The sequence below is a fragment of the Trichosurus vulpecula genome, chromosome 1 (genome assembly GCF_011100635.1).
Source record: "Trichosurus vulpecula isolate mTriVul1 chromosome 1, mTriVul1.pri, whole genome shotgun sequence".
NCBI lineage: Eukaryota > Metazoa > Chordata > Mammalia > Diprotodontia > Phalangeridae > Trichosurus > Trichosurus vulpecula.
Genome location: NC_050573.1, coordinates 355082751 through 355108912, shown reverse-complemented (window position 1 = coordinate 355108912; position 26162 = coordinate 355082751). Strand labels below are relative to the sequence as shown.

Below are 26162 nucleotides of genomic sequence, written 5' to 3'. Positions count from 1 at the left end.
AAGTCAAGTCACACAGGTAGAGCAAGTAAGGATCATGTGACCAGGGAAATTCACACCTTTTTTAAGTACTGGGAAATAAGTATTTATTTACTTTATTTATTACTTTTTGTTAGGCACTGTGCCAAGTGCTTTACAAATATTATCCATTTTATCTTCACAACAACCCTGGGAGATAGGTTCTGTTATTATCCTCATTTTACAGTTCAGGAAATTGAGGCAGAGAATAAGTGGCTTGCTAGCTAAATAAGTATCTAAGGTGGAATTTGAACTCCGATTCTTCCTTTCTACAGATCCAGAACTCTTTCGAATTCATCAAGCTGCTGCCACAGGTTGTGTGTGTGTGTGGGCGCCCGAGCACATGGGGATGGGGGGCTAGGGGGGAGAGGACAAGACAAGGCCTCCCATAGCTCTCTTGATAGCTGACTGCACCTTCTCAGGAATACTAGTGGCTAGCTGTTGCATCCTACTAGCTCCAGCTAGTGTCTTTTCCAAGGCTCGGATATCCTCTGCTGAGAGTCTCCCTAGTGGAATTCCAGCTAGGCTCACCAAGGGCGAAAGATGTTGAGCCTTCCCCAGGATGTATCGTAACTGCTGTATGAGGAACCAGTCTTCCCAGGCCATGGTCACAAAAGGATAAGATGCCAAGAAAGCTCGGTAAAACCGCTTCCGACAGGAAGAGGGGGTATGGATGGAATACTCGTCCTCTTAGGCTGGAGACCACCTTCTCTAACTTCACTTTCAAGTATGGAAGGAGGACCAGGAATGAAAGGGATTTCCAAAAGCTGCTTCTTTGGGAGGCCAGCATCCACCAACCTCTGGACCCCCCCTCCACTCCCCAGGGTCTCCCATCAGAATCCTCCCTAAGCCATAAAAATTTTCAGAGAAGGAGGCACTGGCTTTAGACAAGTAGTGCTGCTGCAGCAAAAGCTCCAGAAAAGTGAAGGCCCCTCTAGAGGAAGCCATAGTGGGCAGGGCTGGATTCTGCAAGACCCTTGGCCAGTGCTGAAGGGCCGGCCTCACGGCTGCCATCAGACTGTCCTGCAGCTACCACCTCGAAGATGGAGGGCCGGTCATCTGCGCCAGGAGAAGCCGAGGTGTGGCTCGGTGCTCAGCCATGGTGCCCTCTCTGCGCCGGGCCCTGGAGGGCCCCATGTACTAGAAGCAGACAAGGTACGAGGTGGCCATAGGTGCGCCAGGCCGTCCGGAGCCTGGGGGCGTGGGGGCGGGATTGGCGGAGGGCTCCGGGGCGGGGCGGATGGGGGGCGGAGCAGGGTCTCAGAAGGGGCGGCTCAGCAAGCGGGCGATGGCGGTGGGGTGGGGGGCACCGGGCTGCCATCTCCGGCCCCAGGGGAGGAGGCCGAGGCGGCCGGGCCTGATCCGGGAGCCTGGCGACAAGAGGGAAGAGGGCCCTGGAGTCCAGAGCTTGGCGAGAGTACCAGTGTATCCTTAAGGCAAGTCACTTAACCCCTCTGAGCCTGGTCTTCCTCATCCCTAAAGTGAGGAAGTTGTACTACATGACATATGAGACCCCTCCCATCTCTTTCTCTTATCCTGTGAACATGCATAGGCAAGAAAAGCTAGCCCCAGTTTTCCAGGCTAAGATGAAAACTGGCTTTTCTTCTGCCCCTACCTAGTGCTAATTTGAAGTCTGTTGGCTCAGACAGTTTTCTGACTTCGGGTTAGAAAATTGCCCAAAACCTTTTTAATTTAATGTAATCAAAATTAGCATTATACCTAGCTTTCCTCTCTATTGCTTGCTTATTCCTAACTTGTTCACCTATCCATAAGTCTGATAAATAATATGTTCCATGATCTAATTTTCTTGTAATACCTCTCTTTAGAAAGAACTGATAAATAGAAGTATATATAGAATAATTTTACCTATATATATATTTACCTATTTGTGTCTAATGTTGGTCAACTCTAGTCTGGGGGAAGGAGGGAAGAAAAAAAAATAAATTTACATGATAATTTTGTCATGTATTTAAAATGAATAGCACGTTCTACACAGCAGATTTGCAGTTTCATGTGGAATCATCTTTTTAATTATCTATTTTAGGGAAATGCTTGTTTTATTCCATAAATTAAATAAATCTAAATTTTTTTCAAAAAAAAATTCATTGTAATTTCCATTTAATCTCTGAGGAGTATCTTCTGCCCCTAAAACCCATTTGGGGGAGTGGAACTCTGAGCCAAAAAGTACCCATAAAAATACTGCATAGAGACTGGGGTAATGAAGCCATCTTTGCTCCCCAGTCTTCTATGATTGGCAAGCAAATGAATAAGAACAAAAGCTAAGTAAGGACAAAGTCATTGTTCTCTATACCTTACTTTCCTGCATTCCTGCTTCTAAAAGAGGCCAAGGTTTTCTGCTGCATCCAGGACCATCTTCAGTCGTCCTGATATGTATCTTGCCACTTTTCCCAGATGATGCCAGTGGAGAAAATGAGGCTGGTGACTTTGCATAGCCCTCCCTCACTTAAATCTAATTCACTTGCAAGTCATGACATCCCCTTCCTGATGCCATAGTCCTCTTTGAGAATGGAGGACAAACAATGAACAGAGGAACCCACCAGCAAGTCAATCATGAGGACATCACAGCTATCTTTAAATATTTAAAGGGTGGTTGTGTGGAGGAGCAACCAGGCTTGTTCTGTTTGCTCCAAAGACAGGTTCAGGAACAATGAGTGAAACTTGGAGAGAAACACATTTTGATTCAATGTCAGGAAAAACTTCCTTATGTTTCTAGCTGTCCAAGGGATGAATGGGCCACCTAGAAAGTGGTGGGTTTCCTTTTCTTGGAGGTCTTCAAGCAGAGACTGGACCTTTACTAATCAGGTATGACAGAATGGGGATTGATTTAGTTTATGGGTTGAACGAGATGGTCCCTGAGGACCCTTTGGATTTTCAGATTCTGTGATTTCATGAAAGCCTTTGACTTTTGGACTGTATTCCACCTAACTCAAAACTTCTTTGTCTCCCTACATAAATATTGGAACTTTTCCTCATAAGTCCTTGCTGAAATCATGGAACCCTTCTAGACTCGATTTCCCTCATTTCTTAAATGAAGAAGCTGAACTAGACAACCTGCAAAGACCCTTCTAAGCTCTAAATCCTGTTCTTTTATGATAGGAAATAGGGAATATCAATAAATCAAGAGATTACTTGTGTGAGAGAAGCTTGATGGGAAATGAATATCCAAAAGATTCTTTCTAGAAGGTGGAGCTTCACTGGCAATTTTATGATTTTGCCATCCTTCAGACCTTGGTTTTCAGAGCAGTGTCATGCAGACTCATTATCCTCAAGGAGACTTGGTCTTCTACTTCAATCCTATTCCCTTACCTCAAGGAGGTAGGAAACTAGCAAGAATGCTGCTACAATGTGAAGGTTTAGAAAAGGGTGTTGACTCTCACTAAAGATATTTCCCTTGATGAAGATTCCTCCTTAGTGGGTTCTTCCTCAATCACAATAATCAATTAATAAGCACATATTAAGTGCCTACTATGTGGCAGGCACTATGCTAAGTGCTGGAAATGTGAAAAGAGGCAAAAGACAGTCCCTGCCTTCAAGGAGCTTACAGTCTCATGAGGAAGAAATCATGGCAACAAATATGCATGAAGCAAACCAGTTCACCAGGGAAATGATCAGTCATGGTGGCTTAAAACAGGGTCATTGGGAAGACTATATTTTGTTGAAAGAACTTTTTAAAGAAATTCAGCTGATTTAAAAACCCAACACAGGAATGAAAGATGAATGCTGAATGCTATAGGAAATATTCTCCAGCAGCCAATGTAAGGGAAGACAGCAGGAACAGTGTCAACAGAAGAGGAAGCGTTAAGAGGAGGAGAATGGCACTGAGGGAGTTACTGAAGGAAAGAAGAAACATGAGCTGTGAAGGAAGTTTGAAGAGGGAGACAGCACAAACAGATGTGCTCGTGATAGGAAAAGCATAACTCTTGCAAAATCTGAAACAAGGAAATTGCTTGTGGTTTATAATGAACAAATATAATCTGAGGCAGTTGGAAATTAAGACCTCCTGCTATGCATGTTCTCTAACATTGCTTAGGGCTCTAGAAGTTGTAAGAAGTAACCTTGCAAAGCAGTGGGAGGAGGGGCTGAAGGGAGAACCTGGCAAATCCTCACATTCTCTTTCCCCAAAGTGGGATTTTTAGACTCTAGGGCAGGGGTGGGGAACCAGCAATCTTGAAATCACATGTGGCCATCTAGGTCCTCAGGTGTGGCCAGGGCCACATGTGGTCTCCAGGCTACAGGATCCCCACCCCTGCTAGGCACAGAAGCTCTACAAAGATATCTGAATTCAGATTTTCTTGAGATATACTCATCATAGCCAGTGCCAGCCATGTAATTTCTGAAGAAGGCTACTGAGAGCTGTTTTTTTTCTTTTATACTGTCCCTAGTCTAAATGGAGATAAAGATGTATGTAGATATATGTAGATGTAGATATATCTCTATCTATTGTTAGTTGTTTAAGTTTACCTGTAAAACAGCCAAGTTTCAAAATGGAAAGTTGTCAGATGCTACTAATAACATTCTTCCTTCATCAGTCCTTTTGTCTCCATCCTAAAGCACTTTTTCTAATCATTTACATCAAGTGAATGGATGAATCATTTGATATATAAGCTGAGGCCCTTGGAAATAGTCAATCTATGTTTCTTTCAAAGAAGCTTGCTTCAATGAATAGATAGTCTGCCAATTCAGTTACTATGCACTAAACATTCAAATATCTCTTTTCTAGAAAAGAGTTGTTAGATCTTATTTCTGAGATTAATGATCTGTTTGCCCCTAATTTGATGAGAGAACTTTTAAAAAACAAAATAAAAATAAAATGAAGTTTCCTTACAAGTGATTTGATTCTATATTTAATTAAAGTAAGGGAAACATTTGCTAATATTATCATGAAGGTTATTGCACATTGATATGATATAAGCAAAGTAGTACTGTCTCTATAAAACTGGCCACAGTAACAGGCTCTCTTTTATCTTCCCCTCTGTCACCTTGGGGAAGTGAAGGTTACTCTGAAGTCCATCCAGTAAATTCCTAATTGCCCACAAAAATGGTTTCTTTCTAGCCTAGTGGAAAGTTGCCTTATAAAGACTTTATTCTTCCTGTTCAGGCTTTTCTCCTAAGTGTGTCTTATTTGTCACATCAGACCCAATAAAAATATTTACAACAAAGTCAACTTATGCTATTAATTATTGATTTGTTTAAACAAAATGTTTTGCTTTTGCACATGTGGTCCTTAGTTTCTCATTGCAGAGTATGATGGAGATGGCCATACATTAATGGGGGGAAAAATCTACCAGACTCCGAGTCTTCATGAGAAACAAGAAAAAGGGCTTCTTTTGTCACCAAAGTTTTGGCAGGTGTCTGATTTTTAATGCATACTACTAATGCACAATTCTGCACCACTGGACCAATGTGGTGAATTATTCCTTCCCATGTCTTTGGCACCTGGAAAGATGGTTTACTATATGGAATAAAATAATAATTCAATTCAGTATTGACAATCGTAGCAGTTTCTACTCACGCCACATGATGGGATATGAATAGTGCTCAGCATTATTCAAATGTTATCTCAAAAGACAAACAAATCTAAGTGGACATAATCCACCTCTGTATAACATGATCAAATTGGCAAGGGCAGTGTTGATTTAGAATTTTCGGATAGCTGATCAATTTTACAACAGTCAATTGAATTGACTGTTCAGTGATCTTAGATGGCTAAAATAAGTAGATTTAGAATAACCAGGGCTAGTTTTTCATTTTTTGGCCAACTCAAAAACTGTTTTGTTTTGGGTTTTTTTTTGCGGGGGACAGGGGAGAAAAGAAGACATTGTAGTTGAGGACATATCATATTCTCAAAGAATGAGGTCATAATATACTGTTTTAATAAAACTTCAAAAAAACAATAAAATTTTAAAAATCAGAAATAGAAAAGTTGTCCTTATCTGTGTTTTCAAAGCATCCAAGGACCTTTTGATTGCTTACTGTGATTTAATTCTCATAACTTAAACAAATTTTTACTAACCAGGCAGTGTATTTTCTACAAAGTCTACAGATTAATCACTCAATCAAATTAAGCACCAACCACATACTGGGCACTGGTACAAAGCCAAAAACAAAAGAACCCTGGCCTTCAATGAGTTTGTCTTCTATCTGGGGAGAAAGCAAGTATATGTATAATTTTATACAAGACAGAGGCAAAGCAGACACAAGGTAACTTTGAATAGGAGGGATCCCAGGGAATCAAGATGGGCCTCAAACTCAAGGTTATACAAACCGAGTGTCCCAGGAAGGCAGAGTTCCAGGTTTAATGGCTAAGCAGCCTGTTCTTGAGGCCAAATTTACAAAATAAATAAATAAATAAAATAGGGCAGTACCAACTTTGTGAGATTGTTGTCAGGGGGATTTCATAATCTTCGGCAAGATGGGGTATGCTTATTTCTTGGCCAGTAAACATTCATTCCTACATACTTGTTGATTAGCACTTCCATTTTGCATATCTATATCTGTGTAAACATGGACCAAAGAGCAGGAAATAAAATCAGACATATGACACCTGCAGAGAGTATAATGATAGCTAACTTTTATATAGTGTTTACTACGCGTGCTTTACAATTGTTACCTCATTTGATCCTCACAACAACCTTTGGAGGTAGGTGCTATGATTGTCCCCATTTTATAGATGGGGAAACTCAGGCAAACAGAGATGGACTGACTTGCCTGGGGCTTCAGTTAAGAAATGTCTGAGGCTGAGGTTGAACTCAGGGCTTCTCGCTTATTAGCTTATAGTAAGAGGATGAAACCTGAGAAGTGTGTCCCAAGTTCCTTCAGTTCAGTTTTTAAATCTCATCGTAATTCTTAGTTTTTGATAGCCCTCAAAGTGATAGCTTTATTAGCTAGAACACTTCTAAATTCATAGATTTTAAGCTGGGGGGAACCTCAGAATTTATTTAGTCCAGGTTTCTGAAACATTTTCTGCTTCATGGACCCCTCTGGTATTTTAATGAAGCCTATGGACTCCTTAGAATAAAGTTTTAAATGCATAAAATAGTATTAAAAAGGGAACCAATACTATTAAATACAATTATCAAAATATTTTTTAAAATTAATTCATGGGCCCTGAATTAAAAATTGCTTTATCTAGTCTCACCCTCTCGTGGTACAGGTAAGGGAACAGAAACCCCAAGAGGTAAAACAGTTTGGCCAAGGTCACACAGATAGCAAGGAGCAGAACTAGAATTAGATTTTAGGTCTCAAGACTCAAAGGCTTATACTTACCCCCTTCCATTGTGCCATGTAATTCACGCATCTGGACAAAGATAAAGGAAGGATTTTGACGCAAAGTGATGTTCCCATCATTATATTCCCATCATTCCCACCCCAGAGCAATTGGTATGAATTTGGAAGTTTAGATATTTACTGTTCATTGTAGTTATTTTAGTTTTACAATATCATCAGCAAGTAATAATTGCATGAAGCTAAAATTTATTTTTCTTCTTTCCTTCAGTGGATGTATAAAGGCAATTTATTTACAAGTTGCTTGAGAACAAAAATGCGTTGCTAGACACTAAACGGTTAAAAGTACAATTGCAGGTCTGTACCCCAAAATAATAAACAGCATTCCACTCTAGAGTATGTGTGAGAACAGAGTGCTGAAGTGTTTTTTGACATGGCTAAAATAGGTTTCACTAGAATTGAAATTCTTCTTTAGGACAGATCATAGATGTAGAGTCGTAAGAAACCTCAGAGGCCATCTAACTCAACTCTCATTTTACAGCCAAGGGAACCAAGACCCAGAGAGGTTATGTTTCTTGCTCAAGGTTACATAGGTAATAAGTGTAGAAAGGGTGGGAGCTAGGGACTGGACCTGTGATTTCATTGGTTTAGGAAATTACTAGCTATGGAAACTATCTCTAGCAAGACTGACTAACATGTTCTCTGCAGTTTAGAGAGTTGACCTAGAGCAGGGCTGTCCAATCTTAGGTTATCTTAGAGCTGCATTAAAATAAAATAATTATTCGAGGGCCACACCCAAAATAAAAAGTACAGTACACTAATAGAGAGTGGGGGATGTGCGTCATCAACAGACAGGCAAAAGCTCGAAGCACAAAAGCAAACACAAAACAACAAAGCGACAACGCAACAGTATAAAGGTAGGTGCACACTGACTAGTCTGCATCGTACAGATGGAACACATCCCACAGATGGATTGAAAATTCCATGTGACATGTTGTGTCCATAATACTGCTTAAAAACACCAAAGAAAATTAACATCAATGAGGTTATTTATTAGTGATGGAATTAAAAAATCCAATACGCATTCTATGCAGGTTATTATTTTATTTTTTCGCACATGAAAATTAAAACCCACAGGCAGGCTGCATAAAATTGTACTGCAGATCTCATGGCCATATTTTGGACAGCCCTGGCCTAGAGTAATGAGAGAAGTGATTTGCCCTGAGCCGTACAAGTACTGACTATATATCAGAAGCAGGACTTGAACCCAGATTCTTCTGGATCTAGGATGCTTTCTCCCTGGGAAGTGGGAGAACCATGATTCAAACTCCAAGCCCTCTCACTTTAAATCCAACCATCTTATCAAAGAAAGATGAAAAGTACCCATAAGTATATAGCAGCTCTTTTTTAGTGGCAAAAAAACTGGAAACTGAGGGAGTGCTCATCCCCTGGGGAATGGCTGAGCAAGTTATCCTGTATATGAAAGGGATGGAATATTATTGTGCCATAAGAAATGAGGACAAGGCAGTGGATAGAGCACTGGGCCTAGAATCAGGAAGACTCACCTTCATGAGTTCGAATCTAGCCTCAGACCCTTACTAGCTGTGTGACCCTGGACAAGTTACTTAACCCTGATTGCCTCAGTTTCCTCATCTGTAAAATGAGCTGGAGAAGGAAACAGCAAACCATTTCAATATCTCTGTCAAGGAAACCCCAAATGGGGTCACATAGAATTGGACACCAGTGAAATGACTGAACAACAAGAGGCTTTCAGAGAAACTTGGGAAGACTTCTATGAACTAATGCAGAGTGAAATGATGAAACCAGAGAACAATTTTATGCAATAATATAGTATTTTATTATTGTAGTTATGTAGTAATACAACATTTATGCAATTTATACAATAACATTATAAAGACAAACTATGAAAGTCTTAAGAATTCTCATCAATGCAATGACCAACCACAATTCCAGATGGTAAGCCAAGCTGCCCCCCTCATAATATAGAGGGGATGGACTCAAGAAAAAGATTGAAACATGTATCTTTGGACATGGCCAGTGTAGGAATTTATTTTCTTGCCTATGCATATTCCTTAGAGGGTTTATTTTTTCAAGTTGGGAAAGGGAGAGGTGGGAAGAAAAGAAAATAAATTCTTATTGATTTAAAATAAAATAAAAGGAAAACAAAACAAAAAACAATCATCTTTGTGCTCCAGCGGGATAGACATCTGATGGGAACAAAATCATATAAGAGTTAGAAGGAACTGTAAAATGTCCATCAGATTGTGCATAGAAAGATTTACCTTTTGAAAATAGATATATTAGAATATTTTTAAGAAGATATGATAAGAAGAAGAAAAATTGGCAGTTGATTCCTATCAGAAGAAATTCCAATTTCAATAACCCCCTGCAAAAAATATATAAAGCAAATAATTGGAAGATGATGAAGGAGGAGGAGAGGGAGGCAGAAATTCATGGTGCCTTTGTTTTCTGTTTTTTTTTTTTTTTTTGTTCCATATAAGAGGAAGTTGGAGTACATGTTATCTGGGACAACAGTGCTCTGAAACAGAAAAAAAGAACTGCAACAAGGGAAGTAGGAAATTAATAGATGTACTTAGTATTCCAAGCTGGTACATACCATCAGTCTCAAATTAGCCTGAAAAGTTTGCAAATGGTAAATGGAAATCTTGACAACCTGATGAATATGGTCTTTAAGCTAAAGGTCTGAATCAAAGGCTCTGAGGGATACAGAGTTGGGCTAGATTTCCTACCCTTCCCCAGGGCCCCTCCTCCCACAACTCCTTTCACTCCCTTCCCTTTCCCTTGATAGTGGGACAACATGGAAGAAGCAGGTGCACATAGATTTCAAAAAAACAAACAAAACAGACTGGTTTGGAAACTTTTCTTTTGTATAGAGCCAAACTTGAAGTGCATTTGTCTTGTTATTATAGGCAAGCCAAAGGCAAATGGATATTTTCATAGGTGTCATTTGCTGAGAGGTATTTCTAAAGCTGAGTGGCTACCACTTTCTCAATAATCTTTGACAAGTAGGTTGGTAAGATAGAGTACACACATTAGCAGTAGGACTTTACAGAGAGAGGCTGCTATGTTGGAGGGTTAAGTAGATAGCTACTATTTTAGGTAGGCTGGAAGTTTCCTTTGGTTATCAACACTGGCAGTATCACACTCAGATAATCTTGAAGAAGCCAGTTTGGGGCAAAGTGTGAAGTGAAGAGGTGGTGGTGTATAGATGATGGGAAGCAATCTCTTTTGTCAGTTGTTTATAGAAGAGTTTACTCTCTGCCACGAGAAAAGGAAAAAGAACAGGAAGAAGTAATTATGATTACTAAGAGTTCAGAAGTGACAGTTTCTTTCTGATAAGTACTAGATACACTACATTTTTAAAAAATGGATGAAGTTTTGACAAAATTTTCAAAACCTTAAATAGTTTTATAGCATCATGTAGGGAATATGACATAGAAGAGTGATTTTTTAAAAAAAAGCAGCATGGACCACATTGAATTCAACTCTCCTGCTTCTAAATTAATTATTTTATTGAGATAATTTTCCCCCAATTTGTACAATTATACTTTTTTTTTGTCAAAATAGCCTCAGGGTACAAGTACAAATGAAATGATATTAATTTAAATACATAAAAAATAACAGCAGAAGGGATCATTTAGAAATGTAGGTTCAGAAGAGCAGAAAAATGAATATATCTTTTTTTTTAACCATGCCATCTGGGAGAACTGGCTTAGGTTGTATATTCTGCCCTACGATTAAAGAACCAAAAAACCTGTTCAAGTCCAAGAGTTGTGGCCCTCCAGAAAAAAAAAAAAAGTGTTCTGCCTCTTGCTCTCCAAAATATATGTTTTGGAGAAGAAATCTCAGGCTGCCCACAGATCTGAACTGTTAGAAGAGGAAAAGGGAAATGATCCACTTCCAACTATCCACCACTTTTGATTTTGAAGGACTCAAGCCATTACAGACAAACAAAGCTAACTTTTTGAATTGTGCTTAGAATGAAATATGAACTAGTCGACATGGGGAAGGGGGTGCCAAGATTGTGCCAAGCACTTTACAAATATTATCTCTTTGATCCTCACTATAGCCCTAGGAGATAAGTGCTATTATTATGCCCATTTTATGGTTGAGGAAACTGAGATAGAGCTTAAGTGACTTGCAGAGGGTCATACAGCTTAGAAGTATTGGAGGCTGAAGCTGAACTCAGGCCTTCCTGACACCAGGTCCAGAACTCTATCCACTGCCCCATTTAGGTGTCACTGTTATTAAGGGTTACATGGATGAATTGTACGTGTTATGTTTATACCTAGTGATTTGCTTCCTTTAGACAGTGTCTTGAATATAGGCTGTCAATAAATATTTGTAAATGTTAGTCAAGCCTCTATCTTCTGTGTCAATTAAAGCAGCCAGAAAATCTTCAGAATTGTTCAACTCAGTTGGTCAAAATGGATAGAATAAAGATCCTCCCAGAAGAAAACCGTAGTAGTTGTTATACAGCTGATAGGCCTAAATGAGGAGGAAAAAGGCAGTGGAAAAGCGAAACCACATGCTGAAAATCTGGAGAATACTCTCCAGTGACTGAGCTAATGGACAGGGATTGGAGACTCACAAAGTGGATAAACAAAGAAGCATAACAGGTGTTTTATTTTATCTTAGGCTATTTCCACGAAGAAGTCAGATTCTAAGGATTTTCCTTTAACTACAGATGTTTTCTAATTAAGTAGGGGAACTAGTTAGTACAAAAGAGAAGATAGGAGAGAGAGCAGAGCGTAGTAGATAGGACACTGGACTTGGAGCCCAGAGGACTTAGGTTCAAATCTCAGACACTTGGCAATTGTGTGATCCTGAATAATTCGTTAACTGTCTCTGTGTCTCAGTTTCCTTACCTATAAAATTAAAAGGTTGGATTCAGTCCAGCTTAAGACTCCTTCAGTCTGTAAATCTAATTCCTCACAGAAAGTTTTAGGCCTATGTGTAAATTATATACTTCTCAAGTCGATATTTTATTACATTTCTTTTTATTTTGCCAGTGTGAAAATTCAGTTTGTTTTGAACAATAATTGATTATAATCCAAATTAACAAAGGTGGAGAAATGCTGGTGCAAGAAACCCCCTCCACCACTGAAGACAGTGAGATTAATAGAAAACTCTTGCCACTAGCAGCAGGAGGGAAAATGACAAGCCATCAAGATGGTGGTTAGGAGGTAATCACAGCCAAATTGAACTGGAGAATTATAGGACATTGAAAAAACATCATTGAGACATTTTCACTATTGATCTCTGCTTTAGGTCACAAAGCATATGAAGGGTATGATCTTTACTTTGGGGGGTAATAATTTAAATTGATTAGTGATCTTTTCAAAGTTAAACAGCTCCAAGACTAACCCATGATTACTGCCCTATCCCACCTAAGACACTGGATAGAAGCAAATGCCGTAGCTGCTTCCCAATGGCCTATACCCTCACTAAGTCAAGGATACAAGGAACAGCTCTTAAACTGAATGCTGGTTTTCTTTAAAATTGGCTGTACAGTTTACTTACAAACATACTGTGCTAATCATAGGGGGGATTCAGAGGAATTCAATAGAGAAAATAATTGTATATGTTGACAACCTATAATTTCAGCACTGTGGGGAAATGGTAGTGTAGCAACTCAATCCACCAGTGCAGATTGGCAAATTGCATTAATCGATAATCTTAGAGATTTACCCAGGGCACAGAAATGTCAAATCCCTTATCCACTATGTCATACCACCTTTCAATCAAGAAAGATTTATTAAGCACCTAGTATGTAGCATTCACTGTGCTAAGTATTGAGATACAAAAAAAGAAAAAAAGATAAATAGAAGTCCCTGCTCTCAAGGTGCTCACAGTCTAATGGGAGAGAAAGACAACATACAAATGACTACAGGTAAATATATGTACATACATACACATATACATACATACATATGTATACATGTATATGTATATATGTATGTATGTACATATATATATGTGTGTATGTGTGCATGTGTGTGTGTGTGTATATATATATGAAATGGAGACATTCTCATTAAGGGGAATCAGGAAAGGCTTCTTCTTGAAGAAGATGGAATTTTTGCTGGGACCTAAAGGAAGCCAGAAAGTAGAGATGAGGAGAGAGAAAATTCCTGGCATGCAGGATACCCAGCAAAAATTCCTGGAGTCTAGAGATGGAGTGTCTTCTTGTAATGACAAGCAAAGTGGAGCTTTTTGCTGTTTTTTTCTTTTGGAGTGCTTCTCAGCACTAAGACAGTCAGGTACCTTTGATTGAGTCTTGCCTTTGTTTGAATCAAGAGTCTTTCATTGAATCAAGAGTCCTTGATTGGAAACAGTATATTTACTCTGAGGTTAGCATTTTGCTTTGGGGCTCACTCATTGGAAGAGTGTTGGTGTGATTTGGCCAGATGAGACTCTGGGTAGCCGTTAAGGAGCCCCTGGCTTTGAAAACCCAGATGTTGGTTCTTCTCTCTCTGGTAATTATGTATGTAGTGTCTTGATCAGACAAGCCCTGTCTGTTGATTTGTGTTTATTTTATTTGTTTATAATTTCTGTTTGTAATTTCTGTCTCTAAAGATCGGGATGCTGACTTTTTCCCCTGGACTAAGTGAATAATATATGTATGTTTAATTAAAGTAAGATTGTTAAACCCTGAAACACCTATCTTTCCTTAGTAAAGCAGATCTAAGAACCTGCACTAGCAGCCATCCTGGGTATGCCAGTGTGGTTGCCCTTATACTTTTTCAAGAAATAGCAAAGAAGTCTGAGTCCCTGAACAGGAGAGTACATGGAGGGGAGGAAGATGTATGAAAACTGGAAAGGTAGGAAGGGATCAGGATGTGAAGATCATTAAAAGTCAACCAGAAAATTTTATATTTTCATCTGGAGGTAATAGGAGACCATTGGAATTTACTGAATAGGGGAATGACATGGTCAGACCTGTGCTTTAAGAAGATCAATTTGACAATTGAGTGGAGGATGGAGTGGGGACAGACTTGTGGTAGGAAGAACAAAATTATTGCAATAGCATATGCATGAACTGATGAGAGTCTATACCAGGGTGGTGACAGTGTTAGAGAAGAGTAAGGGACATATGTCAGAGATCTTATAGAGATAGAATCAGTAGACCTGATGACTATTTGGATTGAGGAGTTTAGAGAGAATAAGGAGTCAAGGATGGCACCCAAGTTGCAAAGCTGGGTAACTGAGACAATGGTGGTACCCTCGACATTAAGAGGAAAATTAAAAAGAAGGGAAGACTTGGAGGGAAAGACAGAGTTCAATTTTGAACATGTTGAGTTTATAATATCTGTGCAACACCTAATTCAAGCTATCCAATAGGAGATGTGACACTGGAGGTCAAGAGAGGGGTGAAGACTAGATAAATATATCCAGGAATCATCTGTATGTAGAGATGACAGTTGAATCCATAGTAGCTAATGAGATTATCTAGCAAAATAGTATAGAAGAAGAAGAAATGAGAGCCAAGAATAGAGTGTGGGGACCTCCACAGTTAGAGGGCATAACCTGGATGGATACAGCCAAGAAGACTGAGAAGGAGAGGTCAGACCAACAGGAGAGAGCAGGGTCAGAAAAACCTAGAAAGAAGAAAGTATCAAGGGGATGAGCATGATCAATAGTGTCAAAGGGTTCGGAGAGTTCTGAAAGGATGGAGATGGAAGGGGAAAAAACCATCATATTTGGCAATTAAGAGATTACAGGTAACTTTGGATAGAGCAGCTTCAACTGAAGGATGAGGTCGGAAGTCAGACTTCAGAAAGTTCAGAAGAGAATAAGAGGAGAGAAAAGGAGACATTGAGTGTAGATGGCCTTCTCAAGGAGTTTATCCACAAAATATAAAAGTTATGGGATGAGCTAGTGAGGATGAGTAAGTCAAGTGAGAGTTTGTGTTTTGGGTTTTGTTTTTTTGTTTTGTTTTGTTTTGTTTTTAAAGATGGTGGATGGACATGTTTGTAGGCAATAGGGAAGCAGCCAGTAAACAAGGTGAGATTAAAAATTAGTGCCAGAGTGAGGATGATAAGGGGCAATCTGCAAGAGAAAACAGGATGTAATGGGATCACTTGTGCACATGAAGGGTTTTCCTTGGTGAGAAGAAGGGTCATCTCTTCATATGAGACATGCATGAAGAAGGAGAGTTGGTAGAAGGCATCTGAGTGATGTCAGATGAAGAGGAATTTGGAAGAAATGGGCATTCTCATAAATGGCACACATTTTTTAAAAGAAATATGAGGAAAAGTTCTTAGATTAAAGATTGTGGGTAAGGAGAAACTTGGAAGGTTTGAGGATGGATAAACATCCTCAGAAAAGCCACTGGGGTGAGTGGGATAGTGAATTGAGTGGGGATGGGGTGCAGAAGAATTGCCTTGCTACAGTGAGAGCCCAGTTGAGATTTTGTAACATAAATTTGTAGTAGATCCTGTCAACATAGTTTCCCGATTTTTTCCACTTTGTTAAGCAGCACATGAGAAGGTGTGAAGATATCTATCCATTATGACACACTGCCTTTCCGAGATAATGTATATCCTGGTCCATATCAGACATAGTTTCTCTGGATTTTCTAACATATTCTCTCTTTGGTATTATTTCCTAATATAGTTTCTGGCTTAATCTTTGGGCAGTGCTTTTTCATTAACCAAGTAAGAATGGGAAGACAAGTAGTCACCATCACTGAGGTCTGGATATTATTGTGTCTATATTCCTTAAAAGTCACATATAAAGATGTAGTATTTTAAAAGTGAACACACTGTGCAATAGATGGGAAGTACTTTTTTTATTTCATTTAAATGTAGTGGCCCCAAAGAATTCATAGAAACTATTGAAATTTACAGATTCCATTGACTTCAGGTGTGTCAAACCTTGCATGAGCAATAACAAAGAAAAATCCCTACAATATTCTTGTTCACGTAAGGAATTTCTCTGTGAGGCTCAACTTGGAGTTTTCCAGTTCCTCTAAAGTGATTGATACTTTAATAACAGTTCTACTGTCACGTAAAATTAATCTTGGATTATCTGCTTCGACAATCAAAATTTATGATTCTGCATTATCATCAGCCTTTCCTTCTGTTAAATCCCTAAGAGAATATATTCAAATTTTGAGAGCTGCCTATGTGATAAAACCCAGATATGAACAGCTTTGGGATAAGGACACAGAATTAAACTGTTTGTCACAAATTGACAATGTTGAGCGCTGCATTAGACAGCTTTCAACAAAGTTAGCAACGCTAATTGCTCAAGCTCAGGCCTCAAGAGTCTCTGAACTGAGAATGATGAGGATTGACGGACCTTAGCTTCAACAAACTCCCTCAGGCTTTGCAATACTCTTCTCTGTATGAAATAAAACAGTTAGTTAATTATTCTTCACTTTCATATTTAGTAGAGGGATGTTTGTATGAGCTCTACGTGTATTAATTCGCATTGAGAAACATAGTGTTGGAAAGGTCACTTTTTTTCTCATTGTGGCAACATAAATATTGATTCCTCCCCTCTTCAGTTATACTTAGTCTGTCAATATTATGACTCTGTGAATTAGGAATTGTTAAAAAAAAACTGTTAATGCTAGTGTGTTTTGAGAATGAAATCATATTCCTTAGATGTGTCTACAGATCAAGAAGTTCCTAAGAGCTCCCTCAGTGTGCAGGTGTTTTGAGGCCTCCTTTAATATGCTTTATCAATGGATGGCCCATTCATGGCCTTTAGGTTCTTGTTACTGTCCCTGCCTGATGTTTTCTCTCACTTGCTACAGCTGGCCCTGCTTATCTCTCCCCCTCCCCCAGGCACACCCCCTATCTCCCTCTGCTGCTTGGTTGCTCCTCTTCTTTCTTCAACTCTCCTGGTGCTCCAAATCTGTCAGCCAGATGCAGGTTCCAGAAGTACTGATTACCAGCAGATCTGCAAGCTTTTACTTTTTTTCCTTAACTTTTTTTTCTCCTTTAAAAAAAAAAGTAACTTGGGAGAATTGAAGCATCTTCTAATTTAACTCCTTGAATAGGAAACTCATTTAGAGACACAAGGAGCTAGAAACTTCATTTTGAAACTGTTCACTTTAAACATAGACAATGGAGCTCATTTTTACTCTTTCCCTAGCTTTCTGTATTTCTTGTATATTTCATTTCTCAGAGCTGTAATGGGGAATTATGTCTGTTAAAAAAATAGAGCAAACCAGTAATACATACAACATTTCAACAACCATGAATTAAGCACCACCTATATGCAATGTAGTGTACTTGGTGATGCAGATATGTAAACAAAAATATCATTTACATAGGATATATTTATTAGGATGGTGAATACTGTTTGTAAGAGGTAATACTCCATAGTAGTTAGAGCCTTGGAGCCAGAAAAGTTAGTGTTCTAATCTTACCTCTCTCAGAGGCAGGTAGCTGGCAAAGTAGACAGAGCACTGGGCGTGGACTTAGGAAGACCTAAGTCAAACACAGCCTCAGACATTTAATAGCTGTGTGACCCTGAGCAAGTCACTTAACCTCTGTTTACCTCAATTTTCTCAACCTTGATAAATGAGACATTTGTGAAAAGCACTTAGCAGGATGCCTGGCACATAGTGGATACTATATAAATGTATTCCCTTCCCTCTAGTATGTAGTAACTGTGACAAGTCACAATTACACAAGACAATACTCTAAGACCATTAAGTTACAAAAGAGCAGAAGTTATCCCACCATGTTGATGGAAGGAGCTTCCCACAGAAATCGTTGAGTACTTTTTCAGTTGTGTCTGACTCTCCATGACCCCATTTGGGGTTTTTTTGGGCAGAGATACAGGAGTGGTTTGCCATTTCCTTCTTCAGCTCATTTTATGGATGAAGAAACTGAGGCAAACAGGGTTAAGTGACTTGCCCAGTGTCATACAGCTGATAAACATCTAAGATCACATTTGAACTCAGGGCCTTCTGACTGTGCACCCAGGACTCTATCCATTTAACCACCTAGCTGCACACCCCATCCTCTGCTATACACAGAAATGACATTGCAAGTCTTAGATCCTCCCATTCTCCACTCCAAACTCCAACCCCATTTCCTACACCCATGTACACACAAAGAACAAATTGTGCTGGAGCTGGAGAGATGGGTGTGAAGAAGCCCCTACTCTTATTGTCTTAATGAGGAAAGAGAGGGATATTCACACAAAATGATTACACACACACAAATGATTGCAAAGAATATTATTAACAAGTCAACATTAGAATGGAAGGAGGTCTCTAATGGAGTATCAAAGGTGTCATATCCTTGGGCCTGTGAGGTCCAACACTTTTATCGCTGACTTGAATAAAGTACAGAAGACATACTTGTTCAATTCACAGATGACCCAGTTTGGGAGGCAAGAGCTAACATACCACACATCAATCAGAAGCCAAAAGATCTCTACATACAGCCCTTTGTTCTGAATCCAATAACACAGGGACATCAAAGACAATGCAGCCTACTCCGTTCTTCCCGGAATAATATCAAAGGCAGTTAGGTGGTGAAGTGAGACCTCGGAGACAGCAAGGCCCAAGTTCAAATCCTGGCTCAGACACTTAGCTATGAGTGGGACCCTGGGCAAATCACCTAACTACTCTTAGCCTCAGTTTCCTCATCTGTAAAACAGGGATAGTAATGGCAGTTACCTCACAAGGTTGTTTTGAGTATCAAATGAGATAACATAGACAGTGCTTTGTAAATCTTAAATGCCAAAGGAGCAAGACCTTCCTCTTACCATTCATCTTCCGTCCCCTGAGGGAAGGGAGAAAGGGGTCAGGCTGAGCTCCATTTTCGCCAACATGACTTCCCCATGCATGCCAGACTTCCACCACCTGCTGTGCAGCCTGATCTCCAGGTACAGGTGAGAAGAGGAAGGAGACTTTCTTCTGATCCATTTCCTACTGCTCATGGCCCCTGAGGGAAGGCTGCTAGGGGCCAGCCTGGCACCAAGTCAACTTCCACATTCTGCTGCCAGCTTAATCTCCTGCCTCCCAGTATATGAAATGCAAAACCACCTTCCCTCTGACCTTGAGTCTTCCATTACCTGCTATGCCTGTCCCCAGAGGAAGGAGGAAATGGAAAGTTGGTGGGATGCAAGACTTCCATCTCCTGCTGCAGGGTCAACTGCCTAGTCTCCAGCCTTCAAAGGGAAGAGGAGAAGTAAAACCAGACTTCCCATCTGACCCTATGCCTTCCATCTTCTTCTCTTGTCTCCTACCTGATCCCCAGCCTCTTCTAGGATAAAGAATGGCACTTTTCTCTTAATGATGAATATTCTTCTCATACCTGGACAACCCTAAAAATCCAAGTGATCACCATTCAAACCCACTTCCCCATCCCCCACCACACAATTCCTTATTCTCATCCCTCTCAACCCTCCCACTCCAAAGTCCCAAACAAACACCACTCATTCCTTTTACTGTGCCCTCTGGAATGTTGCCCACAGACAACAAACTTCTTCTTCATCTTAAATCTTTTCCTCTCTTACTCCTTCCATTTTCTAGCAATCACTGAGACCTGGCTCCTCCCTGATGACACAGGCTCCCTGGCCACCCTTCCCAGTATTGGCTTCTCTAATTCCCCTCAGGAGGGGAGGTGGAGTGCTCTTTATTCTAATTGCTACCTGCAGGTCTTCCTATCTCCACCACTTAGTAACTTCTTCTCCTTTGAAATTCATGCAATCCATGTCTATAATCCAATCAACATTAGGTTGCTGTTGTCTATAGAGCTGCAGGTCACACTCCGTGCTTCCTGGACAAGTTTAATATCTGGTTCACAATTTCTCTTTCCTCCTCAGCTCCTGCCCCCATACTAGGGGACTTCAACATCCATGTTGACTCTTTTTAAACACCCCTACCACTTAATTCTTCAACCTACTCACTTCCTATGACCTACTCTATCATACTACCTCAGCCACTGGCAAACAAGGTCATATCCTTGAACTCACCATCACCCACAAATGCACCACCTCCATGTTCAAGAATTCTGGAGTCTCCTACCTGACCATACTGTATTAATCTTCTACCTCTCCCTCTTGCCTTCCCTTATCAAACCCTGTTCTTCATCCACACAGTGACCTCCAATGTTCAGTCCTTCAGTTTTCTCCCAGGTGATGATACTGTGCTAACTATGCTCTCCTATTCTCCCCATTTTGACCACTTGGTGAACTAGTTCAACTTTATACTCTCTTCTGGAATCTGTGGCTCCCTTATCATATCACAGATTAAATTCTGCCAAGCTTCCACTTTGCATCTGTCCCACTATCTACTACCTTTAGTCCTACACACTTGCTGCCAAATGAAGACAGAGAAAGACAAAGACACTCTGACTGGGTCTAGTGTATGTTACACAGTCTGAACTGAGCCCTCACTGCTGCTAGGCAAGCCTTCTACAACAACTTTATCAACTCATTGTCCCATTCTCCACAGCAGTCTTTCAAACCTTTTCATCCCTCCTCCCCACCATTTCTGCTGAGAACTTTTCCTCATATTTTACAGAAAAAAAAATGAGTCCATTCACTGTGAGCTCCCTCTTCTCATCTCATACCACTCACATGCCTTTTGTTGCTATTTCTTCCTTCACCCTTGTCTCACATGAGTGTGAAGTCCTTGCCAAGGAAAACCTCTCTGCCTGCCCAAGAAATCCCATTCCATCCCATCTCTACCAACAAATTTCTCCCTCTGTCATCCCCCCTCTGTCACTTATCTTCAGTCTCTCCCTATTTACTCTACTACCTACAGACATACTCATGTCACCCCCATCCTCAAAAAAACTCTCTCACTTCATCCATCCATATCAGCTAACTATTACTGTGTAGCTCTTTTTGCCCTTTGTGTCTAAATTCTACAATAGGTGCCTCCACTTTTTCTCCTTTCACTGTCTTCTTTACTCCTTACAATCTGACTTCTGACTTCATCATGCCACTGCAACTCTCTCTCCAAAGTTGCCACTGATCTCTTAACTGGTAAATCCAGTGGCCTTTTCTCATTTCTCATTTTTCTTGACTTCTCTATAGCCTTTGACATTGTTCATCACCTTATCTTATTCTCCTTTCTCTTCTCTCCAGGTTTTTGAGCCACTGCCTTTCCCTGGTTTGCCTCTTAGCTATTTAGAGAGCTCTGAATTTAGAGTGAGAAGAACTTGAATTTGAATTGTTTCTGCTACCTGTATATCTTAAGGCAAATCCCTTAATTTCTGTAGATTTTAGTTTCCTTGTCTCTAAAATGAAGGTGTTGCACTAGATCAGGGCTTCTTAAACTTTTTCCACTCACAATACCTTTTTACCCAAGAAATTTTTATGCCACCCTGGGCATATGGGTATATGAAATAAGTATATAAATCAAATATTTACTGATGATAAATCATAAAGAAATTTATTTTAAAACAATTTTTGGTATGCAAATAATTTTACCGTGTATTAAAGACCAAAGTAAACTTCTATACTGAGACAGATGTGCTTGTTTATTTTTACATAAAGAATTAAATCTTGGCAGAATATTTGATACTGTAGGACATAGAACATCGTCAACATTTTTCAGAGTTGATCAATATTTTTATTTTATAAACATCAATGCTGTGTTCAGGACCAAGGCTACAGTGAAGTCGCATGATGCAACGTGGGCAAGCGCTGCCAGAAACACTTTGGATTCATTATGCATTTGATTTTGAATTACTTTTTGGTCATTCACATTCAGAAACTTTTTACTGTTGCCAAATATTGCACGACCCCCACATTCAGTTACATGACCGCATACAAGGCTGCGACCTACAGTTTAAGAAGCACTAGACTAGATGATCTCTAAGGTCTCTTCTAGCTATAAATTAGATGATAATGTAAAAGTAATTAGGAGTTAGATGGCAGCTGCAGTAGAAGTAGAAAGTAGGTTCAGATATGAGAGGTATTATAAAAGGAGAATCAAGAGGATTTAACAACTGAATTGTTTGGTGGAGGTGTCTAGGGAGAGAGAAGAATCAAAAACAATTCTATGGTTATGGTCTTGAGTGACCGTGGAAAGATGCTAATGCCAACTACATATAAGAAATTAGTGAGTGGGAGATACTGGCTTCAAGGGGAAAATAAGAATTCAATTTTGGATATACTGAGATTAAAGTACCAGAAAATCTAAGTAGACATAATCAGAAAACAAATGGAAATATGGAATTCATGTTTTGGGGAGAGGTTGAGGGTGAAACTATCAATCTGGGACATGTCGATAGAAATGATGACTGAAGCCATGGGAATGGATGAGGTGACTAAAGAGAAAGTAGCTTAGGATAGAACCTTGCAGGGAATGTCCACTTTTAGGTATGATAAAAGAAGAAGCCAACAAAGAATACAAAGGAAAAATATTATGAAAATTAAAAGAAAAGCCATGATAATATAATGTCATGGAATCCAAGGGAACTGAGGAAAGCAAGAAGGAAAAAGGCAAGTAAATAGTATTAAATACCGAATAGAGGTCAAAAAGATGAAACCAAAAAGTCATTTTTTAAATTTAGTGATTAAAAAAAAGTTATTAATGTCCTTGGAAGAGCTATTTTATAGCCTGGTCAAGAATGAAGTCAGTTTGAGATGGTGAAGAAGTGGAAAATGCCATTTCTAGAAGTTTGTCTGTGAAAGGGAGGAGAGAAAGAAGATTCGGGGGAATTAACAAGGTCAAGGAAAAGTCTTTTGTTTGGGACTGGGGAGACCAAAGCCTATTTATGACTACAGGGAAGGAACCATTTAGTGGAGGGAAGATACTGAAGAGGCATGAGAAATGATAGTTTGAGAATCCCAGGCAAAGCTGTTATGCAAGAGGGTGAGTTCATACATCTGTCCACAGTCACTAACCTTCCTAAGCTGAGGGAATGGTTGCAAGTTGCAGTCAACTAATAAAATCAATGAATGATGCAGTAGAAGGAGGATCTCATGACTGAGTAGATAAGTAGAAGAGAAAATTTCCTGTAGGTCATATCAGGCTTCTTCTTTTCTCATACCTAAAAGTGGACATTCCCTGCAAGGTTCTATCCTAAGCCACTTTCTCTTTAGTCACCTCATCCATTCCCATGGCTTCAGTCATCATTTCTATCGACATGTCCCAGATTGATAGTTTCACCCTCAACCTCTCCGTCAATAAGACAGAAATCGCTTTTTTCGAAGGTCGGGACTGTTTCATTTTTAAATCTCCAGTGATAAATACATTGTCTGGCAGAGCCAGACAGACAGAGACAGAGAGACACACAGAGAAAGGGAGAGGGAGAGGGAGAGGGAGAAAGAGAGAGATTTGCATATGTATGTCTGTACCTCTGATTTAATCACTATTACAGGTTCTTAAGTGAAAAATTTCCCTACACCAATGTAGATAAGCACTTTTTCTGCAATTTATAATCTCAGAGAGTTGTCAGAGACCATGAGATGTTAAACGACTTGAGGAGGTCTTACATGGAGTATACGTCAGAAGTAACTGGAACGCAGGCATTCCTTACGCCAAGATCAGCTTTCTGTCCCCTACCACATGCTACCATTCATTACTTGGCACATAATAGACCTTTCATAAGTACTTAATGAATGAAATGAAAGGTCAGCTGATAATCTTGGGGGATAGGCATGGAATAGGTGGATTAAGAAGGGATGAGATCTGGACCAGCCACTATAAATATGATAGAGGGTCAATAGGATGATAAAAATATGAGAAAAGCACTTTACACCTGAATTTGGCATGAGTTTGGAGTTGACCCAGTTAGCAGCTTTATAATTTCTTCTAGCAGCATTCAGCTGAACCGGGTAGGAATAGAAGAGGCTGGGTACAATTGAGTGAGAAAACAGGAAAGTTTTTAAACTACTATCCTTCTGGTTTTCATGTTTTAAAGATAAAAATTATTATTGCTAATTTTGTGCTTTGCATTCAGTCACTAGTCTTCCAGAAAGTTTTATTTAATATATCATTAATCTAATATCCTAGGCATTTCTACCTTGGAGACATGTTTAAACCATCCTAATCCCCCATACCAGGGGTGGGGAATCTGTTGCCTCAAGGCCACATGTGGCCCTCTATGTCCTGGTCCTTTCACTGAATACAACTTTTCAGTCAAAGGGCCACACTCAAGGCCATAGAGGGCCACATGTGGCCTCAAGGAAGCACATTCCCCACCTACTTGCCCCATACCTGTGTTGGTGAGCAAAATGGGCTCCTTAGCACTTAGTTCAGCAAGTACCCTTGAAGAGTTTGGCTTTTGTTTGCTTTGAGTAATTCAGTGTATTTCATTGAGTCTTACTAAGTGCTAAGCCCCAGGCCCAAACCCCTATTAGGTGTGAAACCTTAGTGGGTGTGGATTGGCAACTAAGGTGGGGCCCAAGGTGGGGCTAACTCCAGGGAGGGCCTAGTTTACATGTCTGGGACAGCAGAAGCTTTTAGACCATGTGGGTTTAAGTAGTCTCTTTGTGACGATTCTAGGTCACTGGGTGAGTTGCATGTATGACTCACCCCTGATGCTGAAAAAGATATAAAACCAGGGGTTGGCCTCCTCTTCCTTGGAGCTCTTTCCGCCAGCAGTGGTGGTGCATGTGACTCTGGGTCAGCCCTTGTTCTGAGCTCCCGGGCTGAACCTAGATGTTGGTAACTATGAATTGTATTGGGTCTGTCTGTTGATGTTTATAATTTGTTTGTATGTTGCTTTGAAGTTCATGGTGCTGGCCTTCTCCCCCAAACTAAGTGACTGATATTTGTATGCTGAATTAAAGTAAGCCTGTCAACCCCTTCACCTTGCTTTCCTTAGTTAAGCAGATCAAAAGAACCTGTGCTTTCACAGCATGCTGGCAGCTTTCTGGGTGCTGGCTGTTGGTGGATCTTACACCCCCACAGAAGTTGCTAGCTGGATTGTGGAAACAATACCCTCCAACATGATTCTTTTGTCCTAAGAAGATATCAGGCAGCATAATAGGAATCTTGAATAATGAAATGATATCTTAAAATACTGCTTTGGTTAATACTCCATAACTCAGCAACTAAGTCAATATTCCTTTCCTCCTGGACCACTCTCCTTGAGGAATCAGTGTATAGGTGGTGGGGTCTCTTCCACTAATCTGTACCCTTCAGGAGATAGTGGCAAGAAATTGTCCTTAGATGGATCAATATCCTGGTCACATACAGGGGTAGGAAAAGGCTATATTCTTATCTATACAAGAGATACTTTTGGTTTCTGATTATCACTCTTAATATAGTCACCTAATAAAAGGCCCTTTTTATTTTGTCCTGATCTATTCCACCTTTCCAAGAAACTTTTCTCAGGATTCTGGAAAGAACATTAGAGGAAAGTATTATTTCTTAATATTTCTGGAGAAACTAAAAAGGAAATTTGTAATTTTCTTCCATATATGCAAGGTGATATCTTCAAATGATAACTCACTATGTTAGTTGTCAATCCCATTGCCCAGGACTGAGCAAACTAAGGCAAATTCAACCAAGTTGGAATGTTTTTAAGTAAGGTTTCAGGGATGACCTCTGTCCCTTTTATGAGGACAATCCTACAAAAATTCAGAAAAGTTATTCACCCAAATACTGGAAACCTTATTTTATTCTCCATAGTGATCCATGATTTGGACAAAAATAGACAAGTATCTTGTTTTCTATGCAACATTTTCTACTTCTTCAGGGACATTATCAGAGTGGCACAGAGAGGCACAGAAAGTTCTTAGATTGGCAACAAATATTAATTTAGTTGTTGGTATTCTAAAGTTATGATCTTTGTGCAATGACCAACAATGGATTCACCAGTAGAAAAACTGAATCACATCCATATCAACATTCTCAAAATAACTGAAACCAGGGTAAAAGTAGACAGGCTAGCCTTGACAGGTAAATGGAAAAAGAATGCCTC

General features: G+C 39.8%; 1 pseudogene; it reads right to left on the bottom strand.

Moving 5' to 3' along the window:
- Positions 1-372: 372 nt before the first annotated feature.
- LOC118838386 lies at positions 373-19198 on the bottom strand (annotated as a pseudogene).
- Between the last annotated feature and the right edge of the window lie 6964 nt (positions 19199-26162).